Below are 19,009 nucleotides of genomic sequence, written 5' to 3'. Positions count from 1 at the left end.
TGGTGATGGCATTAGGGTTGATTCTCAAAAGACTGAGATGATGAGAAACTGGCCCAGACCCGTTTCTCCATTAGACATCAAGAGTTTCTTGGTTTAGCTAGCTATTACCATCGGTTTATTGAAGGATTTTATTCTAATGTATCCCCCATATCCTGATTGACTCAGAAGAAAGTCAACTTTCAGTGGTCCGATTATTATGAGAAGAGTTTTCAGGAGTTGAAGACTCAACTTACCTCAGCCCTAGTATTGACTCTACCAAATAGTTCAGATGGGTTTATAGTGTACTGTGATGCATTCAGAGTAGGTTTGGGTTGTGTCCTTATGTAGAGAGGTAAGGTTATAGCCTATGCCTCTAGACAACTTAAACCTCATGAGAAGAATTATCCTACTCATGATCTTAAGCTAGCAGCTGTAGTGTTTTCCTTAAAGAATTTGAGGCATTACTTGTATAGGGTGCACGTAGATGTGTTCACTGACCATAAGAGCCTACAGTATGTGTTCTCTCAGAAAGATTGGAATCTGCGTCAGAGAAAATGGTTAGAGTTGTTAAAATATTATGACATTAGTGTTTTATATCATTCGAGAAAGGTCAATGTAGTGGTTGATGCACTTAGTAGAATGTATATGGGTAGAGTTACTCATGTTGAGGATGGTAAGAAGAAGTTAGCTCAAGAAGTTCATAAGCTTTCCTGGCTAGGTATCCGCTTAGTCGACTCTACAGAGGGTAGTGTGTGGGTACAGAGTAGCACCAAACATCTCTAGTTTCTGAGGTAAAGGAAAACTAGGATAAAGATCCTAGTCTAGTTAAGTTGAAAGAATCAGTCAGAGATCAAAAAGTGGAGGTTTTCTCCCAAGGGGGTGATGGTGTTTTGCATTGCCAGGGTAGATTATATGTGCCTGATGTAGAATATTTAAGGCAACGAATTCTTGAAGAAGTGCATGGTGCGTGTTAATCTATTCATCCAGAGGCCACTAAGATGTACAGTGATTTATGGGAGATCTATTAGTAGAGTGGGATTAAGTGGGATATTGCAGAGTTTGTAGCTAAGTGCTCTACATGCTAGAAAGTTAAAATTGAGCACTAGAATCTTAGTGGGTCCATGTAGGAGTTCAGTATTTCCATGTGGAAATGGGCAGAAGTGAATATGGACTTTGTAACAGGACTACCTCGTACTCATCATCAGCATGATTTTATTTGGGTTATCATAGACAGGATGACCAAATTAGATCATTTCTTGCCAATCCAAGCCTCTTACTCAGCCGAGGACTATGCCAAACTCTATCTTAGAGAGTTGGTTAGGTTGCATGGTGTTTTCTTATCTATCATCTCAGATAAAGGTACCCATCTTACCTTTTACTTCTGGAAGGTATTCTAAAAATGTCTCGGTACCCAAGTCTACCTCAGTACAGCATTCCATCCTCAGACAGACAGTCAAGCAGAATGGCTAATTCAGACTCTTGAAGATATGCTAAAAGCATGCGTAGTTAATTTTAAAGGTTGTTGGGATTGCCTCTTGCCTTTAATTAAATTTGTATATAATAATAGCTATCATTCCAGTATTCAGATGGCTCCATTTGAAGCTCTTTATGGTAGGAGATATAAATCTCTCATCATTTGGTTTGAAGTGGGTGAGGTCACAGTAGTAGGGCCTGACTTGGTGTTTGATGCCATAGAGAAGGTTCAGTTAATCAGAAAAAGGCTTAGAGTAGCCCAGACCCGATAGAAATCATATACTGATGTGAGGAAAAAGGATCTCGAGTTTGAGATCGGTGATTTTGTGTTCTTGAAAACCTCTCCCATAAAGGGAGTGAAAAGATTTGGCAAGAAAGGGAAACTCGGTCCCCTATATGTAGGTCCTTTTAAAATTCTCAAACATTTCAGAAAGGTAGCTTACAAGCTTGAGTTACCTTCAGATCTAGCTTTAGTATACCCAGTGTTCCATGTCTCATTATTGAAGAAATATATTGGTGATCCATTTGTAGTTATTCCCTTAGAAAGTATGGATGTTCAGAACAGCCATTCCTATGAGGATGTTCCAGTCGAAATTCTTGATCATCAAGTTCGTAGACTAAGGAACAAAGAGGTTACACTAGTCAAAGTTCTTTGGTAAAATCAGTCTGTTGAGGGAGCCACTTGGGAAGCAGAAACTGATATGTGAACCAAGTACCCTCATCTTTTCCCTACGAATTTAAATTCAGTTTAAGGTACTAATCTTCTTAAGATTTCTCTCTATCATGCTCAGTTTCAATTGCACCTCATGTTTATGTCAGTGGTGCATTTACAAATCAATTCAGTCATATATTTCATTCATCGGGTGTGCATGTTCAGTGTGTAAGCTCAATCCATCAGTTTCCTCACCTTAACCAGTCTCATTCGAGGATGAATGATCCCAAGGGGGAGATATTGTAATACCCTATATTTCTCTAGCATAAACTAAGTCCCAATACATGAGTATTCATATATAAAATTTTTAAAATACTCATTAATTTTCAGTTTAGAGTTTTTCATTGCATAGGAAATTCAATTAGCTTTCTAACGATATAAAATTAGCCCAAATCCGAAAACCGGGTAAGAATTTATGGAAATTTTAAGTTTCAGTCGTTAAACACCGTCATTTTGACCCTTAGCATATAGCGGAGCTAGTCTAAATAACAATTTTTAGTTTTTAGTATGATACCGCGATGTTGGCCCATCGCGCCAAGGACCTAGTTCACGTTTGGTACTTTCCAGTGAGCCTTCACTATTATGGCGCGTCTTGGAGGTGGCCAAAATGGCATATCAATGAAGGACTGCGATCTTACCATGTCGCGCCAACGCCCAGTTTCCCAATTGACACTTTTCAGTGGCTTGTTGCTATAGTGGCCATCGCGCCAAGGCCAAAAATAAGGATATTCAGTATCCAGCTTGCATTTTTAAATTCATTTAGGGGTATTTAAGTCTTTCTCCTAAGCCCTAAACCCATCCTAAACACAAAATTAACCCCTAATTGACCTAAATACTCACCATTATTCAATTTCTCTCAAATTAAAGATCCCCTCCAAATCTCAAGAACTCACCATCAATCCTTCCAAATTCATTAACTCAGGTATATTAGATGTTCATCCATGGGTTCTTTTCACTCATGGAGTCCAAGTATCCTCTTTAAATTACAAAATTGTGATATTTTTGAGTTATTCGATTTTAAATTGTGATTTCACCCATGAATCCCCATGAACTATGATTTTATACCATGTTTCAATGAAGTTATTGTTGTTATTCAATTCTCCATGTTTTAATGTTATCATTCCTTGAGTTAAATAATGATTTAGTATTGTTCATGTTGAATTCATGCTTTTACTACAAATTCCATGACATTCCTATGATTTGATCAAACCATAAACTCCAACTGTTTGATAAAATGCCTACAAGAGTGATTAATTTAATAAAAGCCTTCGTGCTGTGTTCTCCAAGCTTTAGTGTCATTTTACTATTATCGTTTTTGAGTCCTGGGTATTGAATACCCGAAAACCATAGTTGTTTACTTAGTCCAGTCTCAGTATATTACAGAATAGTATTCAGAACATACTATGAGCATTACCAGAGCAGTCAGATATTAGTCAGTTAAACTCAGAATAGTCTAGTATTTCAGTGTCTTTCAGTTGGGAGTAGGATTTAGTCTAGAGCGAGTGTAGGGATAGCGTCTTCCCTGTCAGATATGCAGAGTTATTAGTAGCAATCCCTATACTCCAGAACTACGTAGCCAGTGTAGGATATGAGAAGTCACCCGTTCGTTTAGGCTTGACTATCTCGCATGGGTCACCCATCAGTTCAGGCATGACACCTGAGTCCTTCGGATAGTATGTCATTATAGTGGATCCGCACATCCAGCATTAGTACCCGTGGTATGGTATTAAGACCCTTCCAACTAGGGTTATAAGATTGACCTCGATTAGCTCAGATTAGTGCATGCCGGTTAGATGATACCTCCCATAGTCTCAGTCCAATAATCAGACCAGTAATGTAGTCTTAGTATTCTTTGACCAAAGCATACAGATATCAGTATTTCAGTTTACAAACTTTATTTAGTTCATATTATATTCTTGGTCATGCATCCCCAGTATTTACAGATTTCATGTACCTTCAGTATTTATAGGCTTCCATACATATACAGTATTTACAGATTTCAAATATTTCTAGTATCTATATATATTATGCTCTCAATTCAGTACCCCATGCTTTACATGTATATTCAGCTAATTTATTATTCCTTTTCATAAAACCATGCATATTAGCCTACCTCATTTAGCATACCAGTACATTTAAAGTACCGATCGTATACCTTTTCTTATAATATGATGTATTATATCATATGTTCTAATGCCCAGTTCCTGGACCGCGCTTAAACATTTCAGACATCTCAACAGTAGTAGTGGTGAGTCCTCATAATTTGAGGATGGAGTATTTCTATTTCATGTTTTTAGTCTAGTACTTAGTTGGAGTTAGTTGGGGCCTGTCCCATCAAATCCTAATCATTCAGTTTAGAGGTTTTTAGACATTAGAGTCAGTTATTTAGTATTCAAACTACATTTGACACTACAGTTAGTAATTTTGTTTATTCAGATTCCAGTGTTTCTATCAAACTCAGATAATTATGTTCTTCAGATTCATAATTTAGTTTTTAAAATGTTATGGCATATTATTTATTCTTCCATATTTATGATTGTATTATTCAGTGCTCACAGCTGGTACCAGATTATGGGTTTGCTTGTGGTCCCTCGGGACTGTAAGCACCGTGTGACGCCATGGGTGTACTCTCGGGGCATTACAATCACTAATGAGCTTAACTGTCTAGGAGAAGTGATTCCATTAAATAAGCAAGTGATAAAAATTCATAGTGTTCTTCTTAAGTCCTAGGAAAGCAAAGTAGATGCCATAACTAAACCTAGAAACCTGAAGACCCTTACTATGGATGAACTTATTGGAAATTTAAAAATCCATGATCTCAAGAAGCAGCAAGGGGTGGAGAAGAATGATGCAAAAAGGTAAATATCCCTGGTATTAAAATCTTACAAACACGATCCAGATAAAGATGACACTAAGTTTGCCTATTTGGCAACACGAATTGCTATTGCCATAAAGAAAAGTGGTCAGTTCTAAAGTAGAGGAAGTAGTAGCAAATAGAAGGCAATGTTGAGGTTTGTCACAAATGTTGAAGTCCTGAGCATTTCATTAATGATTGTCCCATGAATAGAATTGATTATCATGATTACCTCAAGACTACTGGTGACAAAGAAAAGAATAGAAACCAGGTCTTTGATAATTCAATAAGGAAGGCAGCAGCTAAATATGTTGTAAATCAATCTTTGGCAGCATGGGGTGACTCTTCCGGTGATTCAAGAAAAGAAGGTAAGTATTTTTGATACTAAGAAGAATCTAGATAATTAAACTACTAGAAAGATAAAAAGGCTTGCTAGTGTTTTGATTGACTTTGTATGTGAACTGGTTGTTGTGAAGAATTACTTGGAAGAAAAGTAGAAAATTAAAAGCATGAAATGATTGATTTAGCTTTACAAAATTCTAAAACTGAAGAGTTATTCATAAAAATAAAATCAAAAAATCTGAGTTTAAAGAGTAATCTGAATATGGTAAATAACGTAGATGAAAAGGTGAAGAAAGAAGATTCAATGCTTCAAATTGATCTCGAGGAAAGCCTGGGAGATACTCAAAAACACATTATGTCTGCACTTCATAGGAATTAAGAGTTAGATAGGGACCTGGTCCGCTTAAAAGAAGAATTGAATAAATCTCTTAAATGGATTACTTCTTCACAGATTCTTTATAATCTGATTAGTCAGAGTGTTAATGATGGCAAAGGACTGAGATACCAAGGATAATTCTAACCTACTAAATGGCAAGTAAAGACAATCAATTATGCTTGAAATAAGGCTCCCAAACCCATGTTCAATCATCATGGGAAAAATAGGCACACTAAGGGAAATTGTCAAAGTTCGATAAGTTTTGAAATGAACAAATTTAGATAAGGTCAATAGGAAATACACAGCCAATTGAGTTCAAGTATTTGAATAAGATGAATAAGAATTCTTTGACCTATATGCGTCAAGAAAGTTTTGATCACACCATTGTCTTCTTACTGGGAACTCAAACTCAAGTAGGTTCCCCAATCAAACATATGATCATGATTTGAGGTATGAGAAAGGGGATTGTAATCAGGGATAACTCATTGATTAAAAGGGTTTGAATTTCGATGATGGAATGTCTGATTGTGTTCTATCTCTTAAGGTACTTTAATATAGAGGTGTTTCATTTTGAAATAGATGATATCAACAGACCTAGTCCCTAGGAAAATCAACTCAGAATAAAAATCTTCAGGAGTGTGAACAAGGTCAAGTTTGGGCCTTGATCCTCAGACATACATTAAGAATATACTGTAGAATAAGAAGGGTGCGTAAAGGTAAAAGGCTAAAGCAAGATTGATCTAATCAACCTGACCTATCTTACAATTTAGTATTTCCACTTAAAATTGGCTATGCTTAGGAGATAGGTATCCTAGGTAAAATAGGTTCATATGAGTGTAACTCAGTACTATACCTTTGTAAGTATACACCCATGGGAACAGCTTAGGAAGTGGACAAATGTGACAAAAACAAACTTGAAGATTCACTCAAAGTAAAGGGACATGGTTCCATCTCTCATGTTAGTACCTATACAGGATGCTCTAATAATAATCATAAAATATTGTCAAAATAGGCCATGTGTATTTCCTCCTCTACAAATGCAGTCAGTTTTTTTTTTGCAAAACCAGACTAATTACTCCCCATACTCTGACCCTTCAACAATAAAAGTCATAGAAAGCATCATCATGAGTCTCCAACCAAAAATTGAGTCAACTTTACCAAATTTGAAACCTCTAAATAAGTCAGTTCTAGTTGAACCTTCCTCAACCCTAGAAAGTTGTGTTTACCCAATCATGATATGGGATTTCAATCTAGGTTTTGGGTGACCTATTGAACAATAAATATCTCTAACTAAAATTTTGTACTCCACAAAAGGCTAAAAAGTTCCTAAAAATTCTCATATCCCTAAGTTGTCTGAAGAACTTAAAAGTAATGATACTTCTAAAAATTTGCAAGAATCAGGCTCTCCTATACCTTCAAATTCAAACGTTATTTTCTCTCAACTATTTGGTGAAGAAATTTTGGTGAAAATTTGATATTTTCTCAAATGAGAACTCGGTAGCTGAAACTTACTCCTGCTTGCATATGACACCAAAGAAAGCTCAACTGATGGAGTGGAATAGGAAATAGGTTTTAATTATGAGGTAAGTGGGGAGAAAAGATATCTCATTACCACCAAATGAGGAGAATGAGGATGATGAGGATGAAATTCCTTTGAAATAGATTGTGAAGAAACTAAGGGGAAGTAGAGGAAATGAGAAAATTATAGACTCTGAGGTGAAAGTAACTAGAACCTATTCTACAAGAGGTTATGAAAAAAAATGATGAAAGATGCCATGAAGGCTAAAAAGACTTCAACCATGAAATGAAGAAGGATCATGAAAATTGTTGCAGTAGAGGAAAAAGAAAATATTGAAGTTATAGAGGTTGAAGGAGGGAAGGACATGAAGTTAAGAGTTGTAGTGATTGAAGAAAAAAGAAGAACAGAAGTTCATGTTACTGAGAGGACTAAGTCCTCTGTGTAAAAGTCTTGTATCTATGCTGGAATTAGGTAAAAACACATAGTTATCAAGAAAAGGAAAGACTCTAAGGGACCTATTCCCAAGAAGAGAACAAATAAGGTTGAAAAATAAGTAGTACTCCCAAGAGAAGTAGAAAATGCAGAGTTGAAAATGAAAGTGGTAGAGCTGACTGGTGAAATTCAAGGACTAAATACTGAATTGAAGGTTCTCACCAAACAGTTATTGGATATTTATGTTGATGAAGTAAAAGAATGGAGATGTTAATTAAACCCCTTTCTCCTAAGCCTCCCTCTACCTGAACTTTGTTATCCTTTTTCCCTCATCAACCCCATGGAAGTTTCATGTCCCGATTCTCATGTTGGCCTTCGAAGACAATTACTTTATGATTTATTTTTTTAGATTATTGCACTGGTACTAAATTTTATGAATGTATGAATCTTGTTTTGTGTGACTTGTTTGTCCCCTTTATTGTAAAGTTGTTCTTCATGCTAGTGTTACCCCAATGTTCATGAGTTAACTAATTTGTGCTTAACTTACTCTTGAACTAACTGAACTACTCATGCTATAAGAGTATTATTTTTCCCTTTGAGTAGAGCGTGCTTAGGTAGAGTTGCCTAAGTGTGAGGTTGATTAAAGTTAATCAGTATAGAGAGTCCTTGGTAGAGTTTCCAAGATGAGATTGTAGTAGATTTATTACAAGTAAAAGGAGCCTAGAGGTAGGCTGGAATCTAGACTATTATCAGGAGGTTGATTATAGTGGATTTCTTTGGTGCTTGTAAGGGAAAGCCATTGTTTTTCCTTTCCTGGGTTTCCATATAACTTGTGTATTTACTCTTCTTTCATTGTCTTTAGTTCTCCTGCACTCTACTATTTGATTACATATGATTGACTTTGAGGGTCTTGGTTGTGCAGTTCAACCCCCAAGGGTCATAACAAAGTGTATAATTAAAGAAAGAAAAAGTAAAAGTGATGCCCCAAGGAAATAGTCGTTAGTGTGTTAAAAAGTTTATGTATTATTGGGAGGGAGTGGTGTAATAAAAAGAAAATTGATAAAAAGTGAGTCATGGGTTTATGGGAAATATTCCCTACTAAAGAAGTACAAGTAACCTTAAAGAGATGGGACAAAACAAAAGAGTGGTGGAATATTAAGTTAGTTAAAAATGAATTTAAAGTGAAGTGTGATGTATTGAAGTGCTTAGAGAAGATAATTACTATTGCAACCCAGAATAGCACCTACCCATCCCTTAGTCTACACTAAAATCGTTAAAGTCCATCTTGATCTTGAACGTTGATGTTTTGATATTAGTGGTGTACTATACTTAGGGAAAGTTTAAGGTTCAGCTTATGTGACATGTGAATTTTTTTTTAGAGTGAGCGAAATTTGATTCTTACACGTATTCTTGTGGTAAATTCCATATTTGTGAGTAAATATGGGTGACTCGCTTATGCTGGGGGCTCATGTTTATAATGGATAGGTGACCTGTTGTCATGATCTAATTTATGAGTCATAATGGAACCTACTCTGTCTCACCAGTAAGTATGCCCAACCGTAACTCGGAGATAAACAGAATGGGTTAACTTGGTGGAAAATGTCCAATCATAGGCAAAAATCAACAACACAACTCAAAAAAAAAAATATTTAAAATAGATAAAGATGGTCAACATAGATACCATTCCATGACCTGGTAGAGCCAGTACAAGAGCATCTAGTAATAATAATACAACTCAAGTATCTATAATAGTCAATAACATTTATCTCAAAATAAAAGATTAAACATATATAGATAAAAGGAAGTAGGTGACTCCGACTCCAAGATCTCACCATATCTCTAGATATCAGCACAGCATGATTGTCGATCAAAATGGCAACTAGTACTCGAATCTGCATAAAAAAGGTACAAAAGTGTAGTATGAGTACCAAAACCACAGGTACTCAGTAGGAATCAGCGGCCGACTTAGCTAAATGTTGATATAAATATTATAAAATGCAAGATAACATAACCTAGTTATGTTATAGACAAACCTGAAATAACTTCAACACATTGTGTATAAAACAGTAAATATAAGCTTGAAAGGTACAAACAAGATAGAGTAACCCACCACCGTCATTTATCACTCTCATAATCCAAGTAGAATTCATCCAAGTCATGGCATACTATAACCATCGATTGCTCATAGTCATCATTTTCCAATTACAACACTTATCAACTAAACATCATGTAATTCTAAACCTCATGTATCAATAAACCATCCTTTGCCAACTAAACATAACTTATCTACAAATCATTATTTATTAACTAACCAATATTTATAAACTAGCCAATATTTATAAACTAACCAATATTTATCATCTAACCATTATTTATAAAATAATCGTTATATCACTAGATTTTATTCATATCATACTACATTATAACCATTTCCTAATTTTTAACTTAGCTAGATTGTCAATCTCACACCCCAATATCATCATATCATAATAAGTATATCATCATAGTATAATATATATATAGCCAGACTCAAACCGATATAGATATTCAATAATATCCTTATAAGTATCATCATAATCATCTTTGATCTTTCTGGGCATGTATATAACATCATAATCATCCTCCGGTCTTGACGGGTGTATATCATCATAATCATCTTTGATCTTTCCGGGTATGTATATAACATTATAATCATCGTCCGATCTTGCCGGGTGTATATCATCATAATCATCCTCCAGCCTTGTCGGGCATATATATATTATCATAATCATCCTTAGGCTTTGTTGGGTATATATCATCATAATCATCCTCCGGCCTTGTTGGACATATATTTATCATCATATTCATCCTTCGGCCTTGTCGGGTATATATTATCATAATCATCCTTCGGCCTTATCGGGTATATGCATAATCAATATCATTATTAATATAGGCAATAGCATAATCTATAGGGTACTTAATATCATAACCATGAACATAATATATTAACATGATCAATAATCATAATTGAAATAGTGAGTGCTATCATAACCAATAGCATGATTTCCAATATAGTAAATAAGCACGATCTTTGGTATAATCAAAAGCATAATCACTAACATAATCAACAAGCGTGATCTTTAAAATAATTCATAATGTATTCGTCAATGTGGTCATTTAACATGACCTCTAACATAATCATTATGTACTATCAAGCATAGGCAATAACATATCAATAGCTCGGTCAATATCTAATCCATGGCATAATCTATAGTTTATTCATAGAAGAATCAATGGCTTTATTACCAATGTGTCAATAAGCATGGCTTCTAGCATGAACAAAAGCATAAATACTAGTTTATCGATGAGTATGATCACTAGCGTAGTTAATAGCTCATTCATTTGCTCAACCAATAGCATAATTTATGGCTTAGTCAATGTTATGATCAAGGGTTTATTCAATAGTATATTCGGTAGCCCAAACAATAGCCAAATCAATAGCATATTCAATTACTCATCATAAGCTTAACTAATAAATCATTTATAGCATAATCGTTTTGCATTACTTCCAACGTCATTCGTAATAACCAACGAGTACCAAGGAATCTAACTATCACTAAAATAACTAATTCTAGATGTGCACAATTGTATTAAAGGGTCTTCAACAACTATCACAAGTCTTGGCCTAAGGTAAGTCGAAGAGTCAACATCTAAATCCTCAAAATAATTTATAAAACAATATCTACCCTGGACTAGGCTCAGGTATCTAAATCCACTATTAGATGTTGAACAAGTGATAACTAGTCCTAGGATAATAATTCCTCCTAATATGGAGCAACTAAGTCAATTTCATCTAAGGTAAGGCAACTTGGGTAAGTCTAATCCTAAACTCATGTAACCAAGGAAATCTCTTCATTGATGGAGTGACGAAGGTATTTCCACGCTAATAAGATCCTACAATGTCAATTTTACCTAAGATAGGAATAACTAGGTTAATTATGCCCAAAATGATACCAGAAATAGCCTAATTGATCCAACTAACCCCAAGTTTTTCAATATATCACGCCAACGCCTAATCCCATCTCAAATCTAACAAAATATCATAAACATACTATAAGGTAGCTCAATCTAACAAGGGGTAAAATCTAGCCTACTTGGACGCCAAAGAAAGCTCAAAAGATCAGGTAAATCCTCATTTTTCCCTTTCGAGAAGCTTCCACAGGATGCCAAGATATCAAAATCACATTCTACTAATCAATACAAGAATAATGATACCCATATTGCACCATTTTGCTTTGTGTCCAAAAATTACCTCAAATCCCATGTGGGTCCCATTTATAAAAAATCATATTTTTGAAACCAGCCCAACGTTCCCACATGCTCAAGGAACCAATATCCTTAAAAATAGGTAAAATTCGAGCTTGGGGCTAAAATGAAGCCTCCAGGGTTTTAGGATTTTTAGAATGAAAAGGGAAAAATCAACCATAAAAAGAGTGAAATCTTACCATAAATTGGAAGATAAGTGCGTAAACAAGCATTAGCCAAGCTCCCAAATTACCCACAAGCTCAAACTTTAAGCTAACTCCTCATTTAGTGTTTTAGCTCGTAAGAAATTAGACGAAAAATGGGAAAAATCATGCAAATAGGGTCTATTTACACCCATGCTAGGTCCTTAGGTCTCACTATCGCAACCTGATGTTTGCGATCGTGGTACAAGGCATCAGACGTAAGCATCGTTATCACGACATTCACCACTCATGATTGCAGAATGGTTCTCTACACAAAGAAGTTACATTCGTGACACAAATTATCGTGAGACACTTCCCTGCTCAATGAATCGCGATTGTGCCCAAATCCATCGAGATTGCAATGTACGAGAAATATCAAATACAGCTGAGACTTTCCAAGTCTCCACCAACTTCTCGGGATTCATCCAGAATCCAATATATGCAAATGAACTATGTGGCATACCAAATTCAATGTCCAAAACTCAATGGGGTAGTCAAAATTTCCATCTGAGGTCGTTTCAATTCAATGTAGGTCCCACACCCAGTTTCCAATTTCTTAAGCTTTTGACCAATAGGTCACAATAAGTTCGGGTGCTTTAGGACCCAAACCAATGGTCCACGTAGCATCAAATCAAATTTTTGGAGCTATTGGAGTAGTCAGATTTTGCATTCGAGGTCATATAACTAAATTTTTTGCCTGATGGTCATTTAAAACTAGTGAAGACTTTAAAATAGCAAATTAGCTCCAAAAACCAAACAAACTGCTCGTTAACCAAACTGTTAGTTCCAGCAAGTCATAAATAACTTGGGAAAGCTATAGAGAAGCTCTTCGACTAAAATAAGTGGAAATATGGAAAAATAACCTAAAGGGTCTTTACAATATCCACTACTAAAGGAACATTCGTCCGTAAAAGTTAAGGATTAGGATACACCTGAAGTCTCAAACAAGTGAGGATACTTAGTTCGCATCTCACTCTCGATCTCCTAAATGGCCTCTTCCACTATACGGTGACATAACTGAACCTTAACTATAGGAATCTTCCTAGTGTGCAACTGCTAAACATCGCTAGACAAAATAAGTGTTGGATCCTCTATGAAGATGAACCGCTCATCCAACAAGACTGTCCTATCTAAGCACATAAGTTGGATCAAGAAGGTATCCCTGCAACATGGAAACATGAAAAACTGGATGGATAGCAAAAAAATCTAGAGGTAAAGCTAACTCATAAGCCACCTCACCAACTATGTGGAGAATCTCAAAATATCTAATGTACCTAGGGCTTAGCTTTACCTTCCTTCCAAACCATACCACACCCTTCACAGGCGATCCTCAGAGGAATACACAATAACCAACTCCAAATCTCAAGGCATAGAATATACAGTCTGCATAAACCTTCTGCCTACTATGAGCTCTTCTCAACCTATCCCGAATTATCCTAACTCTATCCAATGACTCCTAAATCAAGTCACTACCACAGGGTCTAATCTCGGAGGTCTCAAACCATCCAATCGAAGAACAACATCTCCTAAAATACAAATCCTCATACGGCTCCATCTCAATACTTAAATAATAAATGTTGTTATAAGCAAACTCTACCAAGGCTAAGTGCTCCTCCCACTGGCCTCCAAAATCCAGAACATAGGCTCGAAGCATATCCTTAAGCACCTAAGTAGTCTACATGAACTGGCCATTATTTTAAGGATGGAAGGTGTACTAAGGTCCAATTGATTAGTCAATTTCTCCTGAAAAGTTCTCCAAAATATAGAAGTAAAAATAGAACCTCGATTAAAAATAATAGATATGGGCACATCACACAAATAGACTATTTTACGTACATATATACCTCAACACTGAAAGACATCTGAATTGAATAAAATGTGTGACTTGGTCAATTGATCCACGATGACACCATCAAAACCACGATAATTACAAGGCAACCCACTAATAAAATCTATGGTAATCCACTCTCATTTCAATAGAAGAATATGCAATCTCTGAATCAAACCACCTGGACGTTGATGATTGGTCTTTACCTACAAATAACATAGGCAACGACCTACAAATCTACCACATCTCACTTCATGCCACTCCACCAATAATATTGTCTGAAATATCTATAAATCTTAGTCGTGCCCAGATGAATAGAATATCAAAAGTGTTGAGTCTCATGGAAAATCAATTGGATCAAGCCGTCGATTATTGGAACACAAATATGGCAATCAAACCTTAAGATGCCCTCAGAATCTAGGGAGATCCTCTTAATCTCACCTATCAGCACCTGATTATGGAGAAAGTGAAGCTTACTAGTCTTAATCTCAGTACTAGAAAGAATTCGTCTAGGATCAGAAATATCAACGTGAACCATCAAGCTGGCTAAGAACTGATTGTCCATGCCAACGGCCTCTGAGAAACTAAAATGCAATCCAAGCAATCCATACTCACTATCTTCCAGCTCAAGGCATCTGTACTATATTCGCCTTACCGAATGATATAAGATAAAGGTGTCATAATCCTTAAGCAACTCCATCTGTATATGTTGTCTAGAATTAAGCTCCATTAGAGTTTTAAGATGCTGAAGACTGCGATGATTGGTGAAGATCTCAAAATGCATACCATCGAGATAATGCCTCCAAATCTTTAACGAAAAAACTATTGCTGCCAACTCCAAATCATATGTGGGGTAGTTTCGGTTGTGAACCTTAAGTAGTCTCAAAGCATAAGCAATAACATGACCTAGCTGCATTAAAACACTACCTAGACCAATATTTGAAGCATCACAATGCATGGTGAATCCCTCACCCTTAATAGAAAGAGCTAGAATTGATGCTATAAAAAGAAAATCCTTAAGCTTTCCAAAGCTCGACTCATACCCCTCAGACCATCAAAAAGGAACCTCATTCTGAGTCAATCTGGTCCTAGGTTCTGAAATAGTAGCACAACTCTCGACTAAGCATTTATAATAATCACCAAACTAATAAAACTACAAACCTCAGTTGGAGACGTAGGTCTAGACCAATCACAAATTGCCTCATTCCTAGTTGGGTCTAGTATAATATCATCTTTAGACCGCCACATGCCCAAGGAATATCACTGACTCAAGCCAAAACTCACACTTAGAGAACAAGGCAAAAAGCACATGATCTCTTAGAGTCTAGAGCATAATCCTCAAATGTTAAGCATGCTCCTCTCTACTCCTCAAATTCATAAGGATGCCGTCAATGAACACAATTAGAAAGGAATCCAAATAAGGCCTAAACACTCAATTTATCAAATCCATCAACGTACCTGGGGAATTAGTCAACCTAAAGGACATCACAAGGAACTCATAATTACCATAATGAGTCCTAAAAGTTATATTTGGGAAATCCTCAGCCCAAATCCTCAATTGATGGTAACCAAATCTCAAATCAATCTTAAAGAACACCCTTGCACCCTGAAGATGGTCGAACAAATCATCAATGTGAGGTATATGATAAAGGTTCTTCACTATCACCTTATTAAGATTCTTATAATCAATACACTTACTCATAGAGCAATCTTTTTTCTTCACAAAAAACATAGAAGAACCCCAAGTAGACACACTCGGTCAAATAAAACCCTTACCAGAAAAATCCTAAGGCTCCTAAGGCTAACGATTCAACTACTTACGAATGGCAGGAGCCAAATGTAAAGTGCCACAGAAATAGGTCAGTTATGATGCTTGATTACTAGTAAACTCAATCTCACGAACAGGGGGAATACCAGGCAAGTCGGTAGAGAACATATGAGGAAACTCACAAATTAAAGGAATAGAGTCAAGCGAAGGACTTTCCACACTAACATCATGAACGTAAGTGAGATAAGACCTACAACCCCTCAAAATAAGCGTTCTACCACAAACATAAGAAATTATCCCCATTGGCTCCTGGCGAACCGCTCCCTACCATATAATGGGGGTATATCAAGCATGCCTAAAGTAATAGTCTTGAAAAAATAATCCATAACCATGTGATAGTGGGATAACCAGTCCATACCAAGAATTACATCAAAATCCACCATATCAAGAACAATAAGATTAGCATGAATATCAATATCTCTAACTGTCACAACATAAGATCTGAACACCAGATCCACTACTAAAGAATCACCCATGGGAGAAGATTTATGCAAGGGCACTAATAATAAATCCTAATATAACTCTAATCATGGAGCATAATAAGCAGATACATAAAAATGAGCGGAACTCAAATTAAAAAGTAATGATTTATTGATGGCACACAAAAACCAAACCTATAATAAAAGCATTCGAAGACTCAGCCTTAGGTCTAGCAGGTACAGTAGACCACTGACCATACCTGCCAGCTGGCGGGGCTCTTAATAGATCTCCTATCCTACCTGCCTAAGAACCTCTTCAAGTACCCTAGAAACCAACCCCATGACCTTGAGAACTACCTCTATTTGAAGGATGGACTGCTCTAATTAGTGAACACTCCAATCTAAAGCAATAATTGCCCCAGGACTAGGGCAATCTAACAAATAGTGACCATGAGCTCCACAACCATAGTATGTCACCTAAGTTGAGCTAAAAGAAATAGATCCAACTAACCCAAAATAACCACCACATCTAGAATAACCATAAGATGAACCTCTCAGGGATTGAACACTCTATTGACTAGGGTGATCACTAGAACTAGACTGACCTCCATTAATGATCTAAAGGATTTCCTGAATAGGCTGACTCTGAGACTGATAGGATAAACACAGGGGATATTTACCATTAATATGGCTTTCTAGGAACCGATAATTACTATGGCTTCCACTAAAATTGCCCTGAGATCTAGGCCTCTTATAGCTTCCCCCATGGGCCGTACGATACATCTTCTCTATAAGCTAAGAATGATCAAAAACCTTAATAAAAGACCTACCCAAAACAACTAAACTTTAAGTATACATATGAAGGGGAATTCTAAACCCTCTTACAAATTAACAAACTCTCTCATACTCAATATGCATAATAGAAGTCGCATGCCTAGTAACTCAAGAAAATGAGCTTCATACTCCACTACAATCATAGAGGCCTCCTCTAATTTATAAAACTGATCTCTCAAATAATCTCTAAGGTTGCAAAGCATGTACTTCTCCAAAAATATCTTAAAGAACTGAGCACACATCAAAGAAGAAGATCCAGATAGTCTAGAATCCATGTAACCTCTCCACCAATGTCGAGCATCCAAGTCCAACTAAAATGTGGTGTAATCCACACCACGAGTCTCAACTATGCCCAAATTTATGAAGACTATCCCTGGTAATTTGAAACAAATTTGCATCATTGCTAGGAGCACCAAAAAACCTAAGTAGAGCCAATCTAAAAAATCTACCCATTATCTTCTGCTCCTCAATATACATAGCAGGCTGGGCAACCACTGGTCTGGTTGAGAAACCAACGGTTGAGAAATTATTGACACATGAGAAACCTCAACTCTAAGACCTATAGTTGCAGGTTGTGCCTCTGCCTCCATATAGCTCTAATATATAGATTATGCACTATCAGATGGTGAACCACCAATTAACCCTAAAAGATGAATCAAAGAGTGGTAATAGGGTTTGGTGGAGAACCTCTATCCTATCCCTCACTGGGAACACATCTTATGGCTATCCATGATGTTGCACCTAAGCGCACGCTCAAGTTTATGTGGTCCACCAAGTAGTAAAATGGCCTTTAAAAGATAACTATCAATCCCACATGGACTTGTGTTAAACAACTATCCAATTCTAGTTCAACTATTAAGATTAAGCAAGTACTAAAGTAACCAAAAGAGTTTGAGAGTTATAAACTTGAAAGTAACGTAAACAATATGGTAAAGTAAAGGTTCTTGGACAATAATAGGGAAAATCCAGGTTTAAGGATCTACGAACACCATACAACGTAATAGAACTTCATTGATTAGGTTAATTATCTTGTTTGATGATGCACGGGGTTGATTTTATGATTATGGTTTTTCGGGCCTCTAATCACCTAACTAACTTAGCCCCACAACTACATTATTGAGAGGGGAAGTGAGAACTAAGTTAAATGCATTTATATTTCATCCCTTAATTGAACGAAATAGGTAACTTAGGTATATTCCTATCCTAGATGCAAATTATAGCTTCATTAAATTAGAAGATTACAATCCTAATCTATCTATCCCACGTTCTATCCTCTTGTTCCTTCTTCCGAGTTAACAAGATGATTATGTATGTTTTGTAAAGGAAATGAACCCTTAAAATAGTGTTAAAATGTATAAATAAACTATAAAATATTATAAAAATCCAAACTAAATCAATACATAACCATAATACTCATGTTCTTGGCCTTAACCCCGAAAAAGGGTGTTTAGCTGCTAATGGACATAACCGTAATCACAATAAACGAATACATGTTAAAATACATAAGAAAACCAAAATAATGGAATAAAAACCCTAATTTATGTGTTCTACATCCTCCCTTAAATTCCCTAGTTCGTCCAAAAGTGTAAAATGTAACAACTAAGTTTCTTATTTAAACTAGGACCAAAGTTGCTATTTCTGACATCGGGTCGTGCCATGCCCTTATCGTGGTGCCTAGGGTCCTTGTCATGCCCTTATCGAGGTTATATACTTTAATTAACCATTTAGGATGCCAAAAAGGCTGTAGAATGGCCGTAAAATGGTTTCTAAGGTCCGTGCCACGCCAATGACTCCAAAACATCCATTTTTGGTCAAGTCTTTTCCAAAGTGTTTGTCGATCCATTCAAAACTTTGTGGTGATGTTTCTAATTAATTTACATCTTATTTATCATATATATATATATAATTATTATCAACTCACAAAGA

The sequence above is a fragment of the Capsicum annuum genome, chromosome 4, assembly GCF_002878395.1.
Source record: "Capsicum annuum cultivar UCD-10X-F1 chromosome 4, UCD10Xv1.1, whole genome shotgun sequence".
NCBI classification, from domain to species: domain Eukaryota; kingdom Viridiplantae; phylum Streptophyta; class Magnoliopsida; order Solanales; family Solanaceae; genus Capsicum; species Capsicum annuum.
This window is presented reverse-complemented; position numbering follows the sequence as displayed.